Source organism: Schistocerca nitens, chromosome 11, assembly GCF_023898315.1.
Source record: "Schistocerca nitens isolate TAMUIC-IGC-003100 chromosome 11, iqSchNite1.1, whole genome shotgun sequence".
Classification (NCBI taxonomy): Eukaryota; Metazoa; Arthropoda; class Insecta; order Orthoptera; family Acrididae; genus Schistocerca; species Schistocerca nitens.
In genome coordinates this window covers 4,468,293-4,491,150 of record NC_064624.1, presented here as the reverse complement: position 1 = coordinate 4,491,150, position 22,858 = coordinate 4,468,293, and positions in this window count along the sequence as shown.

Genomic DNA, 22,858 nt, shown 5'->3' with positions numbered 1-22,858 from the left:
CTTAACTGACAGTAATTGTAACGTTCAGAGCCTGTTAATGACGATGGAACACACAAATTGCGTCGCGATTCAATACATCGTCCTCCAGCCGACTTGTCTCCGAGGTACTATTGCTGCCCCGGGCACTTTTGGTCGTTCTCCTAGGAGTGTAGTTTTTCGAATCCGGCGCTAAACTGAGAGTTAATTGTAACGTTCAGAGCCTCTTAATGACGATGGAACACACAAATTGCGTCGCGATTCAATACATCGTCCTCCAGCCGACTTGTCTCAAAGGGTCTAGTGCTGCCTCGGGCACCTTATGGTCGTTCTCCTGTGAGTCTAGATTTTCGAATCCGACGCAAAACCGACAGTTAATTGTAACATTCAGAGCCTGTTAATGGCGATGGAACACACAAATTGCGTCGCGATTCAATACATCGTCCTCCAGCCGACTTGTCTCCAAGGGTCTATAGCTGCCTCTGGCACCTTATGGTCGTTCTCCTGTGAGTCTAGTTTTTCGAATCCGACGCAAAACTGACAGTTAATTGTAACGTTCAGAGCCTCTTAATGACGATGGAACACAGAAATTGCGTCGCGAATCAATACATCGTCCTCCAGCCGAATTGTCTCCAAGGGTCTAGTGCTGCCACGGGCACCTTATGGTCGTTCTCCTGTGCGTCTAGATTTTCGAATCCGACGCAAAACTGACAGTTAATTGTAACGTTCAGAGCCTCTTAATGACGATGGAACACACAAATTGCGTCGCGATTCAATACATCGTCCTACAGCCGACTTGTCTCCAAGGGTCTATTGCTGCCTCGGGCACCTTATCGTCGTTCTCCTGTGAGTCTACTTTTTCGAATCCGACGCAAAACTGACAGTTAATTGTAACGTTCAGAGCCTCTTAATGACGATGGAACACACAAATTGCGTCGAGATTCAATACATCGTCCAACAGCAGACCTGTCTCCAAGGGTCTATTTCTGCCTCGGGCACCTTATGGTCGTTCTGCTGTGAGTCTAGTTTACCGAAAACGACCCCTAACTGACAGTTAATTGTAACGTTCAGAGCCTCTTAATGACGATGGAACACACAAATTGCGTCGCGATTCAATACATCGTCCTCCAGCCGACTTGTCTCCGAGGTACTATTGCTGCCCCGGGCACCTTTTGGTCGTTCTCCTAGGAGTGTAGTTTTTCGAATCCGGCGCAAAACTGACAGTTAATTGTAACGTTCAGAGCCTCCTAATGACGATGGAACACACAAATTGCGTCGCGATTCAATACATCGTCCTCCAGCCGACTTGTCTCCAAGGGTCTAGTGCTGCCTCGGGCACCTTATGGTCGTTTTCCTGTGAGTCTAGATTTTCGAATCCGACGCAAAACCTACAGTTAATTGTAACGTTCAGAGCCTGTTAATGGCGATGGAACACACAAATTGCGTCGCGATTCAGTACATCGTCCTCCAGCCGACTTGTCTCGAAGGGTCTATAGCTGCCTCGGGCACCTTATGGTCGTTCTCCTGTGAGTCTAGTTTTTCGAATCCGACGCAAAACTGACAGTTAATTGTAACGTTCAGAGCCTCTTAATGACGATGGAACACAGAAATTGCGTCGCGAATCAATACATCGTCCTCCAGCCGAATTGTCTCCAAGGGTCTAGTGCTGCCACGGGCACCTTATGGTCGTTCTCCTGTGAGTCTAGATTCTCGAATCCGACGCAAAACTGACATTTAATTGTAACGTTCAGAGCCTCTTAATGACGATGGAACACACAAATTGCGTCGCGATTCAATACATCGTCCTACAGCCGACTTGTCTCCAAGGGTCTATTGCTGCCTCGGGCAGCTTATCGTCGTTCTCCTGTGAGTCTAGTTTTTCGAATCCGACGCAAAACTGACAGTTAATTGTAACGGTCAGAGCCTCTTAATCACGATGGAACACACAAATTGCGTCGAGATTCAATACATCGTCCAACAGCAGACCTGTCTCCAAGGGTCTATTTCTGCCTCGGGCACCTTATGGTCGTTCTGCTGGGAGTCTAGTTTACCGAAAACGACCCATAACTGACAGTTAATTGTAACGTTCAGAGCCTCTTAATGACGATGGAACACACAAATTGCGTCGCGATTCAATACACGTCCTCCAGCCGACTTGTCTCCAAGGGTCTAGTGCTACCTCGGGCACCTTATGGTCGTTCTTCTGTGAGTCTAGATTTTCGAATCCGACGCAAAACTGACAGTTAATTGTGAGATTCAGAGCCCCTTAACGACGATGGAACACACAAATTGCGTCGCGATTCAATACATCGTCCTCCAGCCGACTTGTCTCCAAGGGTCTGTCTATTGCTCCCTCGGGCACCTTATGGTCGTTCCCCTGTGAATCTAGTTTTTCGAATCCGACGCAAAACTGACAGTTAATTGTAACGTTCAAAGCCTCTTAATGACGATGGAACACACACATTGCGTCGAGATTCAATACATCGTCCGACAGCCGACCTGTCTCCAAGGGTCTATTGCTGTCTCGGGCACCTTATGGTCGTTCTGCTGTGACTCTAGTTTTCCGAATACGACGCATAACTGACAGTTAATTGTAACGTTCAGAGCCTCTTAATGACGATGGAACACACAAATTGCGTCGCGATTCAATACATCGTCCGACAGCCGACTTGTCTCCAAGGGTCTATTGCTGCCTCGGGCACCTTATTGTCGTTCTCCTGTGAGTCTAGTTTTCCGAATACGACGCTTAACTGACAGTAATTGTAACGTTCAGAGCCTGTTAATGACGATGGAACACACAAATTGCGTCGCGATTCAATACATCGTCCTCCAGCCGACTTGTCTCCGAGGTACTATTGCTGCCCCGGGCACTTTTGGTCGTTCTCCTAGGAGTGTAGTTTTTCGAATCCGGCGCTAAACTGACAGTTAATTGTAACGTTCAGAGCCTCTTAATGACGATGGAACACACAAATTGCGTCGCGATTCAATACATCGTCCTCCAGCCGACTTGTCTCCAAGGGTCTAGTGCTACCTCGGGCACCTTATGGTCGTTCTTCTGTGAGTCTAGATTTTCGAATCCGACGCAAAACTGACAGTTAATTGTGAGATTCAGAGCCCCTTAACGACGATGGAACACACAAATTGCGTCGCGATTCATTACATCGTCCTCCAGCCGACTTGTCTCCAAGGGTCTGTCTATTGCTCCCTCGGGCACCTTATGGTCGTTCTCCTGTGAGGCTAGTTTTTCGAATCCGACGCAAAACTGACAGTTAATTGTAACGTTCAAAGCCTCTTAATGACGATGGAACACACAAATTGCGTCGCGATTCAATACATCGTCCGACAGCCGACCTGTCTCCAAGGGTCTATTGCTGCCTCGGGCACCTTATGGTCGTTCTGCTGTGACTCTAGTTTTCGAATACGACGCATAACTGACAGTTAATTGTAACGTTCAGAGCCTCTTAATGACGATGGAACACACAAATTGCGTCGCGATTCAATACATCGTCCGACAGCTGACTTGTCTCCAAGGGTCTATTGCTGCCTCGGGCACCTTATGGTCGTTCTCCTGTGAGTCTAGTTTTCCGAATACGACGCTTAACTGACAGTTAATTGTAACGTTCAGAGCCTGTTAATGACGATGGAACACACAAATTGCGTCGCGATTCAATACATCGTCCTCCAGCCGACTTGTCTCCGAGGTACTATTGCTGCCCCGGGCACTTTTGGTCGTTCTCCTAGGAGTGTAGTTTTTCGAATCCGGCGCTAAACTGACAGTTAATTGTAACGTTCAGAGCCTCTTAATGACGATGGAACACACAAATTGCGTCGAGATTCAATACATCGTCCGACAGCCGACCTGTCTCCAAGGGTCTATTGCTGCCACGGGCACCTTATGGTCGTTCTGCTGTGAGTCTAGTTTTCCGAATACGACGCATAACTGACAGTTAATTGTAACGTTCAGAGCCTGTTAATGACGATGGAACACACAAATTGCGTCGCGATTCAATACATCGTCCTCCAGCCGACTTGTCTCCAAGGGTCTATAGCTGCCTCGGGCACCTTATGGTCGTTCTCCTGTGAGTCTAGTTTTTCGAATCCGACGCAAAACTGACAGTTAATTGTAACGTTCAGGGCCTCTTAATGACGATGGGACACACTAATTGCGTCGAGATTCAATACATCGTCCGACAGCCGACCAGTCTCCAAGGGTCTATTGCTGCCTCGGGCACCTTATGGTCGTTCTCCTGTGAGTCTAGTTTTCGAATACGACGCATAACTGACAGTTAATTGTAACGTTCAGAGCCTGTTAATGACGATGGAACACACAAATTGCGTCGCGATTCAATACATCGTCCTCCAGCCGACTTGTCTCCGAGGTACTATTGCTGCCCCGGGCACCTTTTGGTCGTTCTCCTAGGAGTGTAGTTTTTCGAATCCGGCGCTAAACTGACAGTTAATTGTAACGTTCAGAGCCTCTTAATGACGATGGAACACACAAATTGCGTCGAGATTCAATACATCGTCCGACAGCCGACCTGTCTCCAAGGGTCTATTGCTGCCACGGGCACCTTATGGTCGTTCTGCTGTGAGTCTAGTTTTCCGAATAAGACGCATAACTGACAGTTAATTGTAACGTTCAGAGCCTGTTAATGACGATGGAACACACAAATTGCGTCGCGATTCAATACATCGTCCTCCAGCCGACTTCTCTCCAAGGGTCTAGTGCTGCCTCGGGCACCTTATGGTCGTTCTCCTGTGAGTCTAGATTTTCGAATCCGACGCAAAACTGACAGTTAATTGTGACGTTCAGAGCCTCTTAATAACGATGGAACACACAAATTGGGTCGCGATTCAATACATCGTCCTCCAGCCGACTTGTCTCCAAGGGTCTGTAGCTGCCTCGGCCACCTTATGGTCGTTCTCCTGTGAGTCTAGTTTTTCGAATCCGACGCAAAACTGACAGTTAATTGTAACGTTCAGAGCCTCTTAATGACGATGGGACACACTAATTGCGTCGAGATTCAATACATCGTCCGACAGCCGACCAGTCTCCAAGGGTCTATTGCTGCCTCGGGCACCTTATGGTCGTTCTCCTGTGAGTCTAGTTTTCGAATACGACGCATAACTGACAGTTAATTGTAACGTTCAGAGCCTGTTAATGACGATGGAACACACAAATTGCGTCGCGATTCAATACATCGTCCTCCAGCCGACTTGTCTCCGAGGTACTATTGCTGCCCCGAGCACCTTTTGGTCGTTCTCCTAGGAGTGTAGTTTTTCGAATCCGGCGCAAAACTGACAGTTAATTGTAACGTTCAGAGCCTCTTAATGACGATGGAACACACAAATTGCGTCGCGATTCAATACATCGTCCTCCAGCCGACTTGTCTCAAAGGGTCTATTGCTGCCTCGGGCACCTTATGGTCGTTCTCCTGTGAGTCTAGGTTTTCGAATCCGACGCAAAACCGACAGTTAATTGTAACATTCAGAGCCTGTTAATGGCGATGGAACACACAAATTGCGTCGCGATTCAATACATCGTCCTCCAGCCGACTTGTCTCCAAGGGTCTATAGCTGCCTCTGGCACCTTATGGTCGTTCTCCTGTGAGTCTAGTTTTTCGAATCCGACGCAAAACTGACAGTTAATTGTAACGTTCAGAGCCTCTTAATGACGATGGAACACAGAAATTGCGTCGCGAATCAATACATCGTCCTCCAGCCGAATTGTCTCCAAGGGTCTAGTGCTGCCACGGGCACCTTATGGTCGTTCTCCTGTGCGTCTAGATTTTCGAATCCGACGCAAAACTGACAGTTAATTGTAACGTTCAGAGCCTCTTAATGACGATGGAACACACAAATTGCGTCGCGATTCAATACATCGTCCTACAGCCGACTTGTCTCCAAGGGTCTATTGCTGCCTCGGGCACCTTATCGTCGTTCTCCTGTGAGTCTACTTTTTCGAATCCGACGCAAAACTGACAGTTAATTGTAACGTTCAGAGCCTCTTAATGACGATGGAACACACAAATTGCGTCGAGATTCAATACATCGTCCAACAGCAGACCTGTCTCCAAGGGTCCATTTTCTGCCTCGGGCACCTTATGGTCGTTCTGCTGTGAGTCTAGTTTACCGAAAACGACCCCTAACTGACAGTTAATTGTAACGTTCAGAGCCTCTTAATGACGATGGAACACACAAATTGCGTCGCGATTCAATACATCGTCCTCCAGCCGACTTGTCTCCGAGGTACTGTTGCTGCCCCGGGCACCTTTTGGTCGTTCTCCTAGGAGTGTAGTTTTTCGAATCCGGCGCAAAACTGACAGTTAATTGTAACGTTCAGAGCCTCCTAATGACGATGGAACACACAAATTGCGTCGCGATTCAATACATCGTCCTCCAGCCGAATTGTCTCCAAGGGTCTAGTGCTGCCACGGGCACCTTATGGTCGTTCTCCTGTGAGTCTAGATTTTCGAATCCGACGCAAAACTGACAGTTAATTGTAACGATCAGAGCCTCTTAATGACGATGGAACACGCAAATTGCGTCGCGATTCAATACATCGTCCTACAGCCGACTTGTCTCCAAGGGTCTATTGCTGCCTCGGGCGGCTTATCGTCGTTCTCCTGTGAGTCTAGTTTTTCGAATCCGACGCAAAACTGACAGTTAATTTTAACGGTCAGAGCCTCTTAATCACGATGGAACACACAAATTGCGTCGAGATTCAATACATCGTCCAACAGCAGACCTGTCTCCAAGGGTCTATTTCTGCCTCGGGCACCTTATGGTCGTTCTGCTGTGAGTCTAGTTTACCGAAAACGACCCATAACTGACAGTTAATTGTAACGTTCAGAGCCTCTTAATGACGATGGAACACACAAATTGCGTCGCGATTCAATACATCGTCCTCCAGCCGACTTGTCTCCAAGGGTCTAGTGCTACGTCGGGCACCTTATGGTCGTTCTTCTGTGAGTCTAGATTTTCGAATCCGACGCAAAACTGACAGTTAATTGTGGGATTCAGAGCCCCTTAACGACGATGGAACACACAAATTGCGTCGCGATTCATTACATCGTCCTCCAGCCGACTTGTCTCCAAGGGTCTGTCTATTGCTCCCTCGGGCACCTTATGGTCGTTCCCCTGTGAGTCTAGTTTTTCGAATCCGACGCAAAACTGACAGTTAATTGTAACGTTCAAAGCCTCTTAATGACGATGGAACACACACATTGCGTCGAGATTCAATACATCGTCCGACAGCCGACCTGTCTCCAAGGATCTATTGCTGTCTCGGGCACCTTATGGTCGTTCTGCTGTGACTCTAGTTTTCCGAATACGACGCATAACTGACAGTTAATTGTAACGTTCAGAGCCTCTTAATGACGATGGAACACACATATTGCGTCGCGATTCAATACATCGTCCGACAGCCGACTTGTCTCCAAGGGTCTATTGCTGCATCGGGCACCTTATGGTCGTTCTCCTGTGAGTCTAGTTTTCCGAATACGACGCTTAACTGACAGTAATTGCAACGTTCAGAGCCTGTTAATGACGATGGAACACACAAATTGCGTCGCGATTCAATACATCGTCCTCCAGCCGACTTGTCTCCGAGGTACTATTGCTGCCCCGGGCACTTTTGGTCGTTCTCCTAGGAGTGTAGTTTTTCGAATCCGGCGCTAAACTGACAGTTAATTGTAACGTTCAGAGCCTCTTAATGACGATGGAACACACAAATTGCGTCGCGATTCAATACATCGTCCTCCAGCCGACTTGTCTCCAAGGGTCTAGTGCTACCTCGGGCACCGTATGGTCGTTCTTCTGTGAGTCTAGATTTTCGAATCCGACGCAAAACTGACAGTTAATTGTGAGATTCAGAGCCCCTTAACGACGATGGAACACACAAATTGCGTCGCGATTCATTACATCGTCCTCCAGCCGACTTGTCTCCAAGGGTCTGTCTATTGCTCCCTCGGGCACCTTATGGTCGTTCTCCTGTGAGTCTAGTTTTTCGAATCCGACGCAAAACTGACAGTTAATTGTAACGTTCAAAGCCTCTTAATGACGATGGAACACACAAATTGCGTCGTGATTCAATACATCGTCCGACAGCCGACCTGTCTCCAAGGGTCTATTGCTGCCTCGGGCACCTTATGGTCGTTCTGCTGTGATTCTAGTTTTCCGAATACGACGCATAACTGACAGTTAATTGTAACGTTCAGAGCCTCTTAATGACGATGGAACACACAAATTGCGTCGCGATTCAATACATCGTCCGACAGCCGACTTGTCTCCAAGGGTCTATTGCTGCCTCGGGCACCTTATGGTCGTTCTCCTGTGAGTCTAGTTTTCCGAATACGACGCTTAACTGACAGTTAATTGTAACGTTCAGAGCCTGTTAATGACGATGGAACACACAAATTGCGTCGCGATTCAATACATCGTCCTCCAGCCGACTTGTCTCCGAGGTACTATTGCTGCCCCGGGCACTTTTGGTCGTTCTCCTAGGAGTGTAGTTTTTCGAATCCGGCGCTAAACTGACAGTTAATTGTAACGTTCAGAGCCTCTTAATGACGATGGAACACACAAATTGCGTCGAGATTCAATACATCGTCCGACAGCCGACCTGTCTCCAAGGGTCTATTGCTGCCACGGGCACCTTATGGTCGTTCTGCTGTGAGTCTAGTTTTCCGAATACGACGCATAACTGACAGTTAATTGTAACGTTCAGAGCCTGTTAATGACGATGGAACACACAAATTGCGTCGCGATTCAATACATCGACCTCCAGCCGACTTGTCTCCAAGGGTCTAGTGCTGCCTCGGGCACCTTATGGTCGTTCTCCTGTGAGTCTAGATTTTCGAATCCGACGCAAAACTGACAGTTAATTGTGACGTTCAGAGCCTCTTAATAACGATGGAACACACAAATTGGGTCGCGATTCAATACATCGTCCTCCAGCCGACTTGTCTCCAAGGGTCTATAGCTGCCTCGGCCACCTTATGGTCGTTCTCCTGTGAGTCTAGTTTTTCGAATCCGACGCAAAACTGACAGTTAATTGTAACGTTCAGAGCCTCTTAATGACGATGGGACACACTAATTGCGTCGAGATTCAATACATCGTCCGACAGCCGACCAGTCTCCAAGGGTCTATTGCTGCCTCGGGCACCTTATGGTCGTTCTCCTGTGAGTCTAGTTTTCGAATACGACGCATAACTGACAGTTAATTGTAACGTTCAGAGCCTGTTAATGACGATGGAACACACAAATTGCGTCGCGATTCAATACATCGTCCTCCAGCCGACTTGTCTCCGAGGTACTATTGCTGCCCCGGGCACCTTTTGGTCGTTCTCCTAGGAGTGTAGTTTTTCGAATCCGGCGCTAAACTGACAGTTAATTGTAACGTTCAGAGCCTCTTAATGTCGATGGAACACACAAATTGCGTCGAGATTCAATACATCGTCCGACAGCCGACCTGTCTCCAAGGGTCTATTGCTGCCACGGGCACCTTATGGTCGTTCTGCTGTGAGTCTAGTTTTCCGAATAAGACGCATAACTGACAGTTAATTGTAACGTTCAGAGCCTGTTAATGACGATGGAACACACAAATTCCGTCGCGATTCAATACATCGTCCTCCAGCCGACTTGTCTCCAAGGGTCTAGTGCTGCCTCGGGCACCTTATGGTCGTTCTCCTGTGAGTCTAGATTTTCGAATCCGACGCAAAACTGACAGTTAATTGTGACGTTCAGAGCCTCTTAATAACGATGGAACACACAAATTGGGTCGCGATTCAATACATCGTCCTCCAGCCGACTTGTCTTCAAGGGTCTGTAGCTGCCTCGGCCACCTTATGGTCGTTCTCCTGTGAGTCTAGTTTTTCGAATCCGACGCAAAACTGACAGTTAATTGTAACGTTCAGAGCCTCTTAATGACGATGGGACACACTAATTGCGTCGAGATTCAATACATCGTCCGACAGCCGACCAGTCTCCAAGGGTCTATTGCTGCCTCGGGCACCTTATGGTCGTTCTCCTGTGAGTCTAGTTTTCGAATACGACGCATAACTGACAGTTAATTGTAACGTTCAGAGCCTGTTAATGACGATGGAACACACAAATTGCGTCGCGATTCAATACATCGTCCTCCAGCCGACTTGTCTCCGAGGTACTATTGCTGCCCCTGGCACCTTTTGGTCGTTCTCCTAGGAGTGTAGTTTTTCGAATCCGGCGCTAAACTGACAGTTAATTGTAACGTTCAGAGCCTCTTAATGACGATGGAACACACAAATTGCGTCGCGATTCAATACATCGTCCTCCAGCCGACTTGTCTCGAAGGGTCTAGTGCGGCCTCGGGCACCTTATGGTCGTTCTCCTGTGAGTCTAGATTTTCGAATCCGACGCAAACCGACAGTTAATTGTAACGTTCAGAGCCTGTTAATGGCGATGGAACACACAAATTGCGTCGCGATTCAATACATCGTCCTCCAGCCGACTTGTCTCCAAGGGTCTATAGCTGCCTCGGGCACCTTATGGTCGTTCTCCTGTGAGTCTAGTTTTTCGAATCCGACGCAAAACTGACAGTTCATTGTAACGTTCAGAGCCTCTTAATGACGATGGAACACAGAAATTGCGTCGCGAATCAATACATCGTCCTCCAGCCGAATTGTCTCCAAGGGTCTAGTGCTGCCACGGGCACCTTATGGTCGTTCTCCTGTGAGTCTAGATTTTCGAATCCGACGCAAAACTGACAGTTAATTGTAACGTTCAGAGCCTCTTAATGACGATGGAACACACAAATTGCGTCGCGATTCAATACATCGTCCTACAGCCGACTTGTCTCCAAGGGTCTATTGCTGCCTCGGGCACCTTATCGTCGTTCTCCTGTGAGTCTAGTTTTTCGAATCCGACGCAAAACTGACAGTTAATTGTAACGTTCAGAGCCTCTTAATGACGATGGAACACACAAATTGCGTCGAGATTCAATACATCGTCCAACAGCAGACCTGTCTCCAAGGGTCTATTTCTGCCTCGCGCACCTTATGGTCGTTCTGCTGTGAGTCTAGTTAACCGAAAACGACCCATAACTGACAGTTAATTGTAACGTTCAGAGCCTCTTAATGACGATGGAACACACAAATTGCGTCGCGATTCAATACATCGTCCTCCAGCCGACTTGTCTCCGAGGTACTATTGCTGCCCCGGGCACCTTTTGGTCGTTCTCCTAGGAGTGTAGTTTTTCGAATCCGGCGCAAAACTGACAGTCAATTGTAACGTTCAGAGCCTCTTAATGAAGATGGAACACACAAATTGCGTCGCGATTCAATACATCGTCCTCCAGCCGACTTGGCTCCAAGGGTCTAGTGCTGCTTCGGGCACCTTATCGTCGTTCTCCTGTGAGTCTAGATTTTCGAATCCGACGCAAAACTGACAGTTAATTGTAACGTTCAGAGCCTCTTAATGACGATGGAACACACAAATTGCGTCGAGATTCAATACATCGTCCGACAGCCGACCTGTCTCCAAGGGTCTATTGCTGGCTCGGGCACCTTATGGTCGTTCTGCTGTGACTCTAGTTTTCCGAATACGACGCATAATTGACAGTTAATTGTAACGTTCAGAGCCTCTTAATGACGATGGAACACACAAATTGCGTCGAGATTCAATACATCGTCCTCCAGCCGACTTGTCTCCAAGGGTCTATTGCTGCCTCGGGCACCTTATGGTCGTTCTCCTGTGAGTCTAGTTTTCCGAATACGACGCATAACTGACAGTTAATTGTAACGTTCAGAGCCTGTTAATGACGATGGAACACACAAATTGCGTCGCGATTCAATACATCGTCCTCCAGCCAAATTGTCTCCAAGGGTCTAGTGCTGCCTCGGGCACCTTATCGTCGTTCTCCTGTGAGTCTAGATTTTCGATTCCGACGCAAAACTGACAGTTAATTCTAACGTTCAGAGCCTCTTAATGACGATGGAAGACACAAACTGCGTCGAGATTCAATACATCGTCCGACAGCCGACCTGTCTCCAAGGGTCTATTGCTGCCTCGGGCACCATATGGTCGTTCTCCTGTGAGTCTAGTTTTCCGAATACGACGCATAACTGACAGTTAATTGTAACGTTCAGAGCCTCTTAATGACGATGGAACACACAAATTGCGTCGCGATTCAATACATCGTCCTCCAGCCGACTTGTCTCCAAGGGTCTAGTGCTGCCTCGGGCACCTCATGGTCGTTCTCCTGTGAGTCTAGATTTTCGAATCCGACGCAAAACTGACAGTTAATTGTAACGTTCAGAGCCTCTTAATGACGATGGAACACACAAATTGCGTCGCGATTCAATACATCGTCCTCCAGCCGACTTGTCTCCAAGGGTCTATAGCTGCCTCGGGCACCTTATCGTCGTTCTCCTGTGAGTCTAGTTTTTCGAATCCGACGCAAAACTGACAGTTAATTGTAACGTTCAGAGCCTCTTAATGACGATGGAACACACCAATTGCGTCGAGATTCAATACATCGTCCGACAGCCGACCTGTTTCCAAGGGTCTATTGCTGCCTCGGGCACCATATGGTCGTTCCCCTGCGAGTCTAGTTTTCGAATACGACGCATAACTGACAGTTAATTGTAACGTTCAGAGCCTCTTAATGACGATCGAACACACAAATTGCGTCGCGATTGAATACATCGTCCTCCAGCCAACTTGTCTCCGAGGTACTATTGCTGCCCCGGGCACCTTTTGGTCGTTCTCCTAGGAGTGTAGTTTTTCGAATCCGGCGCAAAACTGACAGTTAATTGTAACGTTCAGAGCCTCTTAATGACGATGGAACACACAAATTGCGTCGCGATTCAATACATCGTCCTCCAGCCGACTTGTCTCCAAGGGTCTATTGCTGCCTCGGGCACCTTATGGTCGTTCTCCTGTGAGTCTAGATTTTCGAATCCGACGCAAAACTGACAGTTAATTGTAACGTTCAGAGCCTCTTAATGACGATGGAACACACAAATTGCGTCGCGATTCAATACATCGTCCTCCAGCCGACTTGTCTCCGAGGTACTATTGCTGCCCCGGGCACCTTTTGGTCGTTCTCCTAGGAGTGTAGTTTTTCGAATCCGGCGCAAAACTGACAGTTAATTGTAACGTTCAGAGCCTCTTAATGACGATGGAACACACAAATTGCTTCGCGATTCAATACATCGTCCTCCAGCCGACTTGTCTCCAAGGGTCTTGTGCTGCTTCGGGCACCTTATGGTCGTTCTCCTGTGAGTCTAGATTTTCGAATCCGACGCAAAACCGACAGTTAATTGTAACGTTCAGAGCCTGTTAATGACGATGGAACACACAAATTGCGTCGCGATTCAATACATCGTCCTCCAGCCGACTTGTCTCCAAGGGTCTAGTGCTGCCTCGGGCACCTTATCGTCGTTCTCCTGTGAGTCTAGATTTTCGATTCCGACGCAAAACTGACAGATAATTGTAACGTTCAGAGCCTCTTAATGACGAGGGAAGACACAAACTGCGTCGAGATTCAATACATCGTCCGACAGCCCACTTGTCTCCGAGGTACTATTGCTGCCTCGGGCACTTTTGGTCGTTCTCCTAGGAGTGTAGTTTTTCGAATCCGGCGCAAAACTGACAGTTAATTGTAACGTTCAGAGCCTCTTAATGACGATGGAACACACAAATTGCGTCGCGATTCAATACATCGTCCTCCAGCCGACTTGGCTCCAAGGGTCTAGTGCTGCTTCGGGCACCTTATCGTCGTTCTCCTGTGAGTCTAGATTTTCGAATCCGACGCAAAACTGACAGTTAATTGTAACGTTCAGAGCCTCTTAATGACGATGGAACACACAAATTGCGTCGAGATTCAATACATCGTCCGACAGCCGACCTGTCTCCAAGGGTCTATTGCTGCCTCGGTCACCTTATGGTCGTTCTGCTGTGAGTCTAGTTTTCCGAATACGACGCATAACTGACAGTTAATTGTAACGTTCAGAGCCTGTTAATGACGATGGAACACACAAATTGCGTCGCGATTCAATACATCGTCCTCCAGCCGACTTGTCTCCAAGGGTCTAGTGCTGCCTCGGTCACCTTATGGTCGTTCTCCTGGGAGTCTAGATTTTCGAATCCGACGCAAAACTGACAGTTAATTTTAACGTTCAGAGCCTCTTAATGACGATGGAACACACAAATTGCGTCGCGATTCAATACATCGTCCTACAGCCGACTTGTCTCCAAGGGTCTATTGCTGCCTCGGGCACCTTATGGTCGTTCCCCTGTGAGTCTAGTTTTCGAATACGACGCATAACTGACAGTTAATTGTAACGTTCAGAGCCTCTTAATGACGATGGAACACACAAATTGCGTCGCTATTGAATACATCGTCCTCCAGCCAACTTGTCTCCGAGGTACTATTGCTGCTCCGGGCACCTTTTGGTCGTTCTCCTAGGAGTGTAGTTTTTCGAATCCGGTGCAAAACTGACAGTTAATTGTAACGTTCATAGCCTCTTAATGACGATGGAACACACAAATTGCGTCGCGATTCAATGCATCGTCCTCCAGCCGACTTGTCTCCAAGGGTCTATTGCTGCCTCGGGCCCCTTATGGTCGTTCTCCTGTGAGTCTAGTTTTTCGAATCCGACGCAAAACTGACAGTTAATTGTAACGTTCAGATCCTCTTAATGACGATGGAACACACAAATTGCGTCGCGATTCAATACATCGTCCTCCAGCCGACTTGTCTCCAAGGGTCTATAGCTGCCTCGGGCACCTTATCGTCGTTCTCCTGTGAGTCTAGTTTTTCGAATCCGACGCAAAACTGACAGTTAATTGTAACGTTCAGAGCCTCTTAATGACGATGGGACACACAAATTGCGTCCAGATTCAATACATCGTCCGACAGCCGACCTGTCTCCAAGGGTCTATTGCTGCCTCGGGCACCTTTTGGTCGTTCTCCTGTGAGTCTAGTTTTCCGAATACGACGCATAACTGACAGTTAATTGTAACGTTCAGAGCCTGTTAATGACGATGGAACACACAAATTGCGACGCGATTCAATACATCGTCCTCCAGCCGACTTGTCTCCGAGGAACTATTGCTGCCCCGGGCACCTTTTGGTCGTTCTCCTAGGAGTGTAGTTTTTCGAATCCGGCGCAAAACTGACAGTTAATTGTAACGTTCAGAGCCTCTTAATGACGATGGAACACACAAATTGCGTCGCGATTCAATACATCGTGCTCCAGCCGACTTGTCTCCAAGGGTCTAGTGCTTCTTCGGGCACCTTATGGTCGTTCTCCTGTGAGTCTAGATTTTCGAATCCGACGCAAAACCGACAGTTAATTGTAACGTTCAGAGCCTGTTAATGACGATGGAACACACAAATTGCGTCGCGATTCAATACATCGTCCTCCAGCCGACTTGTCTCCAAGGGTCTATTGCTGCCTCGGGCACCTTATGGTCGTTTTCCTGTGAGTCTAGTTTTCCGAATACGACGCATAACTGACAGTTAATTGTAACGTTCAGAGCCTGTTAATGACGATGGAACACACAAATTGCGTCGCGATTCAATACATCGTCCTCAAGCCGACTTGTCTCCGAGGTACTATTGCTGCCCCGGGCACTTTTGGTCGTTCTCCTAGGAGTGTAGTTTTTCGAATCCGGCGCAAAACTGACAGTTAATTGTAACGTTCAGAGCCTCTTAATGACGATGGAACACACAAATTGCGTCGCGATTCAATAAATCGTCCTCCAGCCGACTTGCCTCCAAGGGTCTAGTGCTGCTTCGGGCACCTTATCGTCGTTCTCCTGTGAGTCTAGATTTTCGAATCCGACGCATAACTGACAGTTAATTGTAACGTTCAGAGCCTGTTAATGACGATGGAACACACAAATTGCGTAGCGATTCAATACATCGTCCTCCAGCCGACTTGTCTCCAAGGGTCTAGTGTTGCCTCGGTCACCTTATGGTCGTTCTCCTGTGAGTCTAGATTTTCGAATCCGACGCAAAACTGACAGTTAATTGTAACGTTCAGAGCCTCTTAATGACGATGGAACACACAAATTGGGTCGCGATTCAATACATCGACCTCAAGCCGACTTGTCTCCAAGGGTCTATAGCTGCCTCGGCCACCTTATCGTCGTTCTCCTGTGAGTCTAGTTTTTCGAATCCGACGCAAAACTGACAGTTAATTGTAACGTTCAGAGCCTCTTAATGACGATGGAACACACCAATTGCGTCGAGATTCAATACATCGTCCGACAGCCGACCTGTTTCCAAGGGTCTATTGCTGCCTCGGGCACCATATGATCGTTCCCCTGCGAGTCTAGTTTTCGAATACGACGCATAACTGACAGTTAATTGTAACGTTCAGAGCCTCTTAATGACGATCGAACACACAAATTGCGTCGCGATTGAATACATCGTCCTCCAGCCAACTTGTCTCCGAGGTACTATTGCTGCCCCGGGCACCTTTTGGTCGTTCTCCTAGGAGTGTAGTTTTTCGAATCCGGCGCAAAACTGACAGTTAATTGTAACGTTCAGAGCCTCTTAATGACGATGGAACACACAAATTGCGTCGCGATTCAATACATCGTCCTCCAGCCGACTTGTCTCCAAGGGTCTATTGCTGCCTCGGGCTCCTTATGGTCGTTCTCCTGTGAGTCTAGATTTTCGAATCCGACGCAAAACTGACAGTTAATTGTAACGTTCAGAGCCTCTTAATGACGATGGAACACACAAATTGCGTCGCGATTCAATACATCGTCCTCCAGCCGACTTGTCTCCAAGGGTCTATAGCTGCCTCGGGCACCTTATCGTCGTTCTCCTGTGAGTCTAGTTTTTCGAATCCGACGCAAAACTGACAGTTAATTGTAACGTTCAGAGCCTCTTAATGACGATGGGACACACAAATTGCGTCGAGATTCAATACATCGTCCGACAGCCGACCTGTCACCAAGGGTCTATTGCTGCCTCGGGCACCTTATGGTCGTTCTCCTGTGAGTCTAGTTTTCCGATTACGACGCATAACTGACAGTTAATTGTAACGTTCAGAGCCTGTTAATGACGATGGAACACACAAATTGCGTCGCGATTCAATACATCGTCCTCCAGCCGACTTGTCTCCGAGGTACTATTGCTGCCCCGGGCACCTTTTGGTCGTTCTCCTAGGAGTGTAGTTTTTCGAATCCGGCGCAAAACTGACAGTTAATTGTAACGTTCAGAGCCTCTTAATGACGATGGAACACACAAATTGCGTCGCGATTCAATACATCGTCCTCCAGCCGACTTGGCTCCAAGGGTCTAGTGCTGCCTCGGGCACCTTATCGTCGTTCTCCTGTGAGTCTAGATTTTCGATTCCGACGCAAAACTGACAGTTAATTGTAACGTTCAGAGCCTCTTAATGACGAGGGAAGACACAAACTGCGTCGAGATTCAATACATCGTCCGACAGCCCACTTGTCTCCGAGGTACTATTGCTGCCTCGGGCACTTTTGGTCGTTCTCCTAGGAGTGTAGTTTTTCGAATCCGGCGCAAAACTGACAGTTAATTGTAACGTTCAGAGCCTCTTAATGACGATGGAACACACAAATTGCGTCGCGATTCAATACATCGTCCTCCAGCCGACTTGGCTCCAAGGGTCTAGTGCTGCTTCGGGCACCTTATCGTCGTTCTCCTGTGAGTCTAGATTTTCGAATCCGACGCAAAACTGACAGTTAATTGTAACGTTCAGAGCCTCTTAATGACGATGGAACACACAAATTGCGTCGAGATTCAATACATCGTCCGACAGCCGACCTGTCTCCAAGGGTCTATTGCTGCCTCGGTCACCTTATGGTCGTTCTGCTGTGAGTCTAGTTTTCCGAATACGACGCATAACTGACAGTTAATTGTAACGTTCAGAGCCTGTTAATGACGATGGAACACACAAATTGCGTCGCGATTCAATACATCGTCCTCCAGCCGACTTGTCTCCAAGGGTCTAGTGCTGCCTCGGTCACCTTATGGTCGTTCTCCTGTGAGTCTAGATTTTCGAATCCGACGCAAAACTGACAGTTAATTGTAACGTTCAGAGCCTCTTAATGACGATGGAACACACAAATTGGGTCGCGATTCAGTACATCGTCCTCCAGCCGACTTGTCTCCAAGGGTCTATAGCTGCCTCGGGCACCTTATGGTCGTTCTCCTGTGAGTCTACTTTTTCGAATCCGACGCAAAACTGACAGTTAATTGTAACGTTCAGAGCCTCTTAATGACGATGGGACACACTAATTGCGTCGAGATTCAATACATCGTCCGACAGCCGACCTGTCTCCAAGGGTCTATTACTGCCTCGGGCACCTTATGGTCGTTCTCCTGTGGGTCTAGTTTTTCGATTCCGACGCAAAAATGACAGTTAATTGTAACGTTCAGAGCCTGTTAATGACGATGGAACACACAAATTGCGTCGCGAATCAATACATCGTCCTCCAGCCGAATTGTCTCCAAGAGTCTAGTGCTGCCACGGGCACCTTATGGTCGTTCTCCTGTGAGTCTAGTTTTTCGAATCCGACGCAAAACTGACAGTTAATTTTAACGTTCAGAGCCTCTTAATGACGATGGAACACACAAATTGCGTCGCGATTCAATACATCGTCCTACAGCCGACTTGTCTCCAAGGGTCTATTGCTGCCTCGGGCACCTTATGGTCGTTCCCCTGTGAGTCTAGTTTTCGAATACGACGCATAACTGACAGTTAATTGTAACGTTCAGAGCCTCTTAATGACGATGGAACACACAAATTGCGTCGCTATTGAATACATCGTCCTCCAGCCAACTTGTCTCCGAGGTACTATTGCTGCTCCGGGCACCTTTTGGTCGTTCTCCTAGGAGTGTAGTTTTTCGAATCCGGTGCAAAACTGACAGTTAATTGTAACGTTCATAGCCTCTTAATGACGATGGAACACACAAATTGCGTCGCGATTCAATGCATCGTCCTCCAGCCGACTTGTCTCCAAGGGTCTATTGCTGCCTCGGGCCCCTTATGGTCGTTCTCCTGTGAGTCTAGTTTTTCGAATCCGACGCAAAACTGACAGTTAATTGTAACGTTCAGATCCTCTTAATGACGATGGAACACACAAATTGCGTCGCGATTCAATACATCGTCCTCCAGCCGACTTGTCTCCAAGGGTCTATAGCTGCCTCGGGCACCTTATCGTCGTTCTCCTGTGAGTCTAGTTTTTCGAATCCGACGCAAAACTGACAGTTAATTGTAACGTTCAGAGCCTCTTAATGACGATGGGACACACAAATTGCGTCCAGATTCAATACATCGTCCGACAGCCGACCTGTCTCCAAGGGTCTATTGCTGCCTCGGGCACCTTTTGGTCGTTCTCCTGTGAGTCTAGTTTTCCGAATACGACGCATAACTGACAGTTAATTGTAACGTTCAGAGCCTGTTAATGACGATGGAACACACAAATTGCGACGCGATTCAATACATCGTCCTCCAGCCGACTTGTCTCCGAGGAACTATTGCTGCCCCGGGCACCTTTTGGTCGTTCTCCTAGGAGTGTAGTTTTTCGAATCCGGCGCAAAACTGACAGTTAATTGTAACGTTCAGAGCCTCTTAATGACGATGGAACACACAAATTGCGTCGCGATTCAATACATCGTGCTCCAGCCGACTTGTCTCCAAGGGTCTAGTGCTTCTTCGGGCACCTTATGGTCGTTCTCCTGTGAGTCTAGATTTTCGAATCCGACGCAAAACCGACAGTTAATTGTAACGTTCAGAGCCTGTTAATGACGATGGAACACACAAATTGCGTCGCGATTCAATACATCGTCCTCCAGCCGACTTGTCTCCAAGGGTCTATTGCTGCCTCGGGCACCTTATGGTCGTTTTCCTGTGAGTCTAGTTTTCCGAATACGACGCATAACTGACAGTTAATTGTAACGTTCAGAGCCTGTTAATGACGATGGAACACACAAATTGCGTCGCGATTCAATACATCGTCCTCAAGCCGACTTGTCTCCGAGGTACTATTGCTGCCCCGGGCACTTTTGGTCGTTCTCCTAGGAGTGTAGTTTTTCGAATCCGGCGCAAAACTGACAGTTAATTGTAACGTTCAGAGCCTCTTAATGACGATGGAACACACAAATTGCGTCGCGATTCAATAAATCGTCCTCCAGCCGACTTGCCTCCAAGGGTCTAGTGCTGCTTCGGGCACCTTATCGTCGTTCTCCTGTGAGTCTAGATTTTCGAATCCGACGCATAACTGACAGTTAATTGTAACGTTCAGAGCCTGTTAATGACGATGGAACACACAAATTGCGTAGCGATTCAATACATCGTCCTCCAGCCGACTTGTCTCCAAGGGTCTAGTGTTGCCTCGGTCACCTTATGGTCGTTCTCCTGTGAGTCTAGATTTTCGAATCCGACGCAAAACTGACAGTTAATTGTAACGTTCAGAGCCTCTTAATGACGATGGAACATACAAATTGGGTCGCGATTCAATACATCGACCTCAAGCCGACTTGTCTCCAAGGGTCTATAGCTGCCTCGGCCACCTTATCGTCGTTCTCCTGTGAGTCTAGTTTTTCGAATCCGACGCAAAACTGACAGTTAATTGTAACGTTCAGAGCCTCTTAATGACGATGGAACACACCAATTGCGTCGAGATTCAATACATCGTCCGACAGCCGACCTGTTTCCAAGGGTCTATTGCTGCCTCGGGCACCATATGGTCGTTCCCCTGCGAGTCTAGTTTTCGAATACGACGCATAACTGACAGTTAATTGTAACGTTCAGAGCCTCTTAATGACGATCGAACACACAAATTGCGTCGCGATTGAATACATCGTCCTCCAGCCAACTTGTCTCCGAGGTACTATTGCTGCCCCGGGCACCTTTTGGTCGTTCTCCTAGGAGTGTAGTTTTTCGAATCCGGCGCAAAACTGACAGTTAATTGTAACGTTCAGAGCCTCTTAATGACGATGGAACACACAAATTGCGTCGCGATTCAATACATCGTCCTCCAGCCGACTTGTCTCCAAGGGTCTATTGCTGCCTCGGGCTCCTTATGGTCGTTCTCCTGTGAGTCTAGATTTTCGAATCCGACGCAAAACTGACAGTTAATTGTAACGTTCAGAGCCTCTTAATGACGATGGAACACACAAATTGCGTCGCGATTCAATACATCGTCCTCCAGCCGACTTGTCTCCAAGGGTCTATAGCTGCCTCGGGCACCTTATCGTCGTTCTCCTGTGAGTCTAGTTTTTCGAATCCGACGCAAAACTGACAGTTAATTGTAACGTTCAGAGCCTCTTAATGACGATGGGACACACAAATTGCGTCGAGATTCAATACATCGTCCGACAGCCGACCTGTCACCAAGGGTCTATTGCTGCCTCGGGCACCTTATGGTCGTTCTCCTGTGAGTCTAGTTTTCCGATTACGACGCATAACTGACAGTTAATTGTAACGTTCAGAGCCTGTTAATGACGATGGAACACACAAATTGCGTCGCGATTCAATACATCGTCCTCCAGCCGACTTGTCTCCGAGGTACTATTGCTGCCCCGGGCACCTTTTGGTCGTTCTCCTAGGAGTGTAGTTTTTCGAATCCGGCGCAAAACTGACAGTTAATTGTAACGTTCAGAGCCTCTTAATGACGATGGAACACACAAATTGCGTCGCGATTCAATACATCGTCCTCCAGCCGACTTGGCTCCAAGGGTCTAGTGCTGCCTCGGGCACCTTATCGTCGTTCTCCTGTGAGTCTAGATTTTCGATTCCGACGCAAAACTGACAGTTAATTGTAACGTTCAGAGCCTCTTAATGACGAGGGAAGACACAAACTGCGTCGAGATTCAATACATCGTCCGACAGCCCACTTGTCTCCGAGGTACTATTGCTGCCTCGGGCACTTTTGGTCGTTCTCCTAGGAGTGTAGTTTTTCGAATCCGGCGCAAAACTGACAGTTAATTGTAACGTTCAGAGCCTCTTAATGACGATGGAACACACAAATTGCGTCGCGATTCAATACATCGTCCTCCAGCCGACTTGGCTCCAAGGGTCTAGTGCTGCTTCGGGCACCTTATCGTCGTTCTCCTGTGAGTCTAGATTTTCGAATCCGACGCAAAACTGACAGTTAATTGTAACGTTCAGAGCCTCTTAATGACGATGGAACACACAAATTGCGTCGAGATTCAATACATCGTCCGACAGCCGACCTGTCTCCAAGGGTCTATTGCTGCCTCGGTCACCTTATGGTCGTTCTGCTGTGAGTCTAGTTTTCCGAATACGACGCATAACTGACAGTTAATTGTAACGTTCAGAGCCTGTTAATGACGATGGAACACACTAATTGCGTCGCGATTCAATACATCGTCCTCCAGCCGACTTGTCTCCAAGGGTCTAGTGCTGCCTCGGTCACCTTATGGTCGTTCTCCTGTGAGTCTAGATTTTCGAATCCGACGCAAAACTGACAGTTAATTGTAACGTTCAGAGCCTCTTAATGACGATGGAACACACAAATTGGGTCGCGATTCAGTACATCGTCCTCCAGCCGACTTGTCTCCAAGGGTCTATAGCTGCCTCGGGCACCTTATGGTCGTTCTCCTGTGAGTCTACTTTTTCGAATCCGACGCAAAACTGACAGTTAATTGTAACGTTCAGAGCCTCTTAATGACGATGGGACACACTAATTGCGTCGAGATTCAATACATCGTCCGACAGCCGACCTGTCTCCAAGGGTCTATTACTGCCTCGGGCACCTTATGGTCGTTCTCCTGTGGGTCTAGTTTTTCGATTCCGACGCAAAAATGACAGTTAATTGTAACGTTCAGAGCCTGTTAATGACGATGGAACACACAAATTGCGTCGCGAATCAATACATCGTCCTC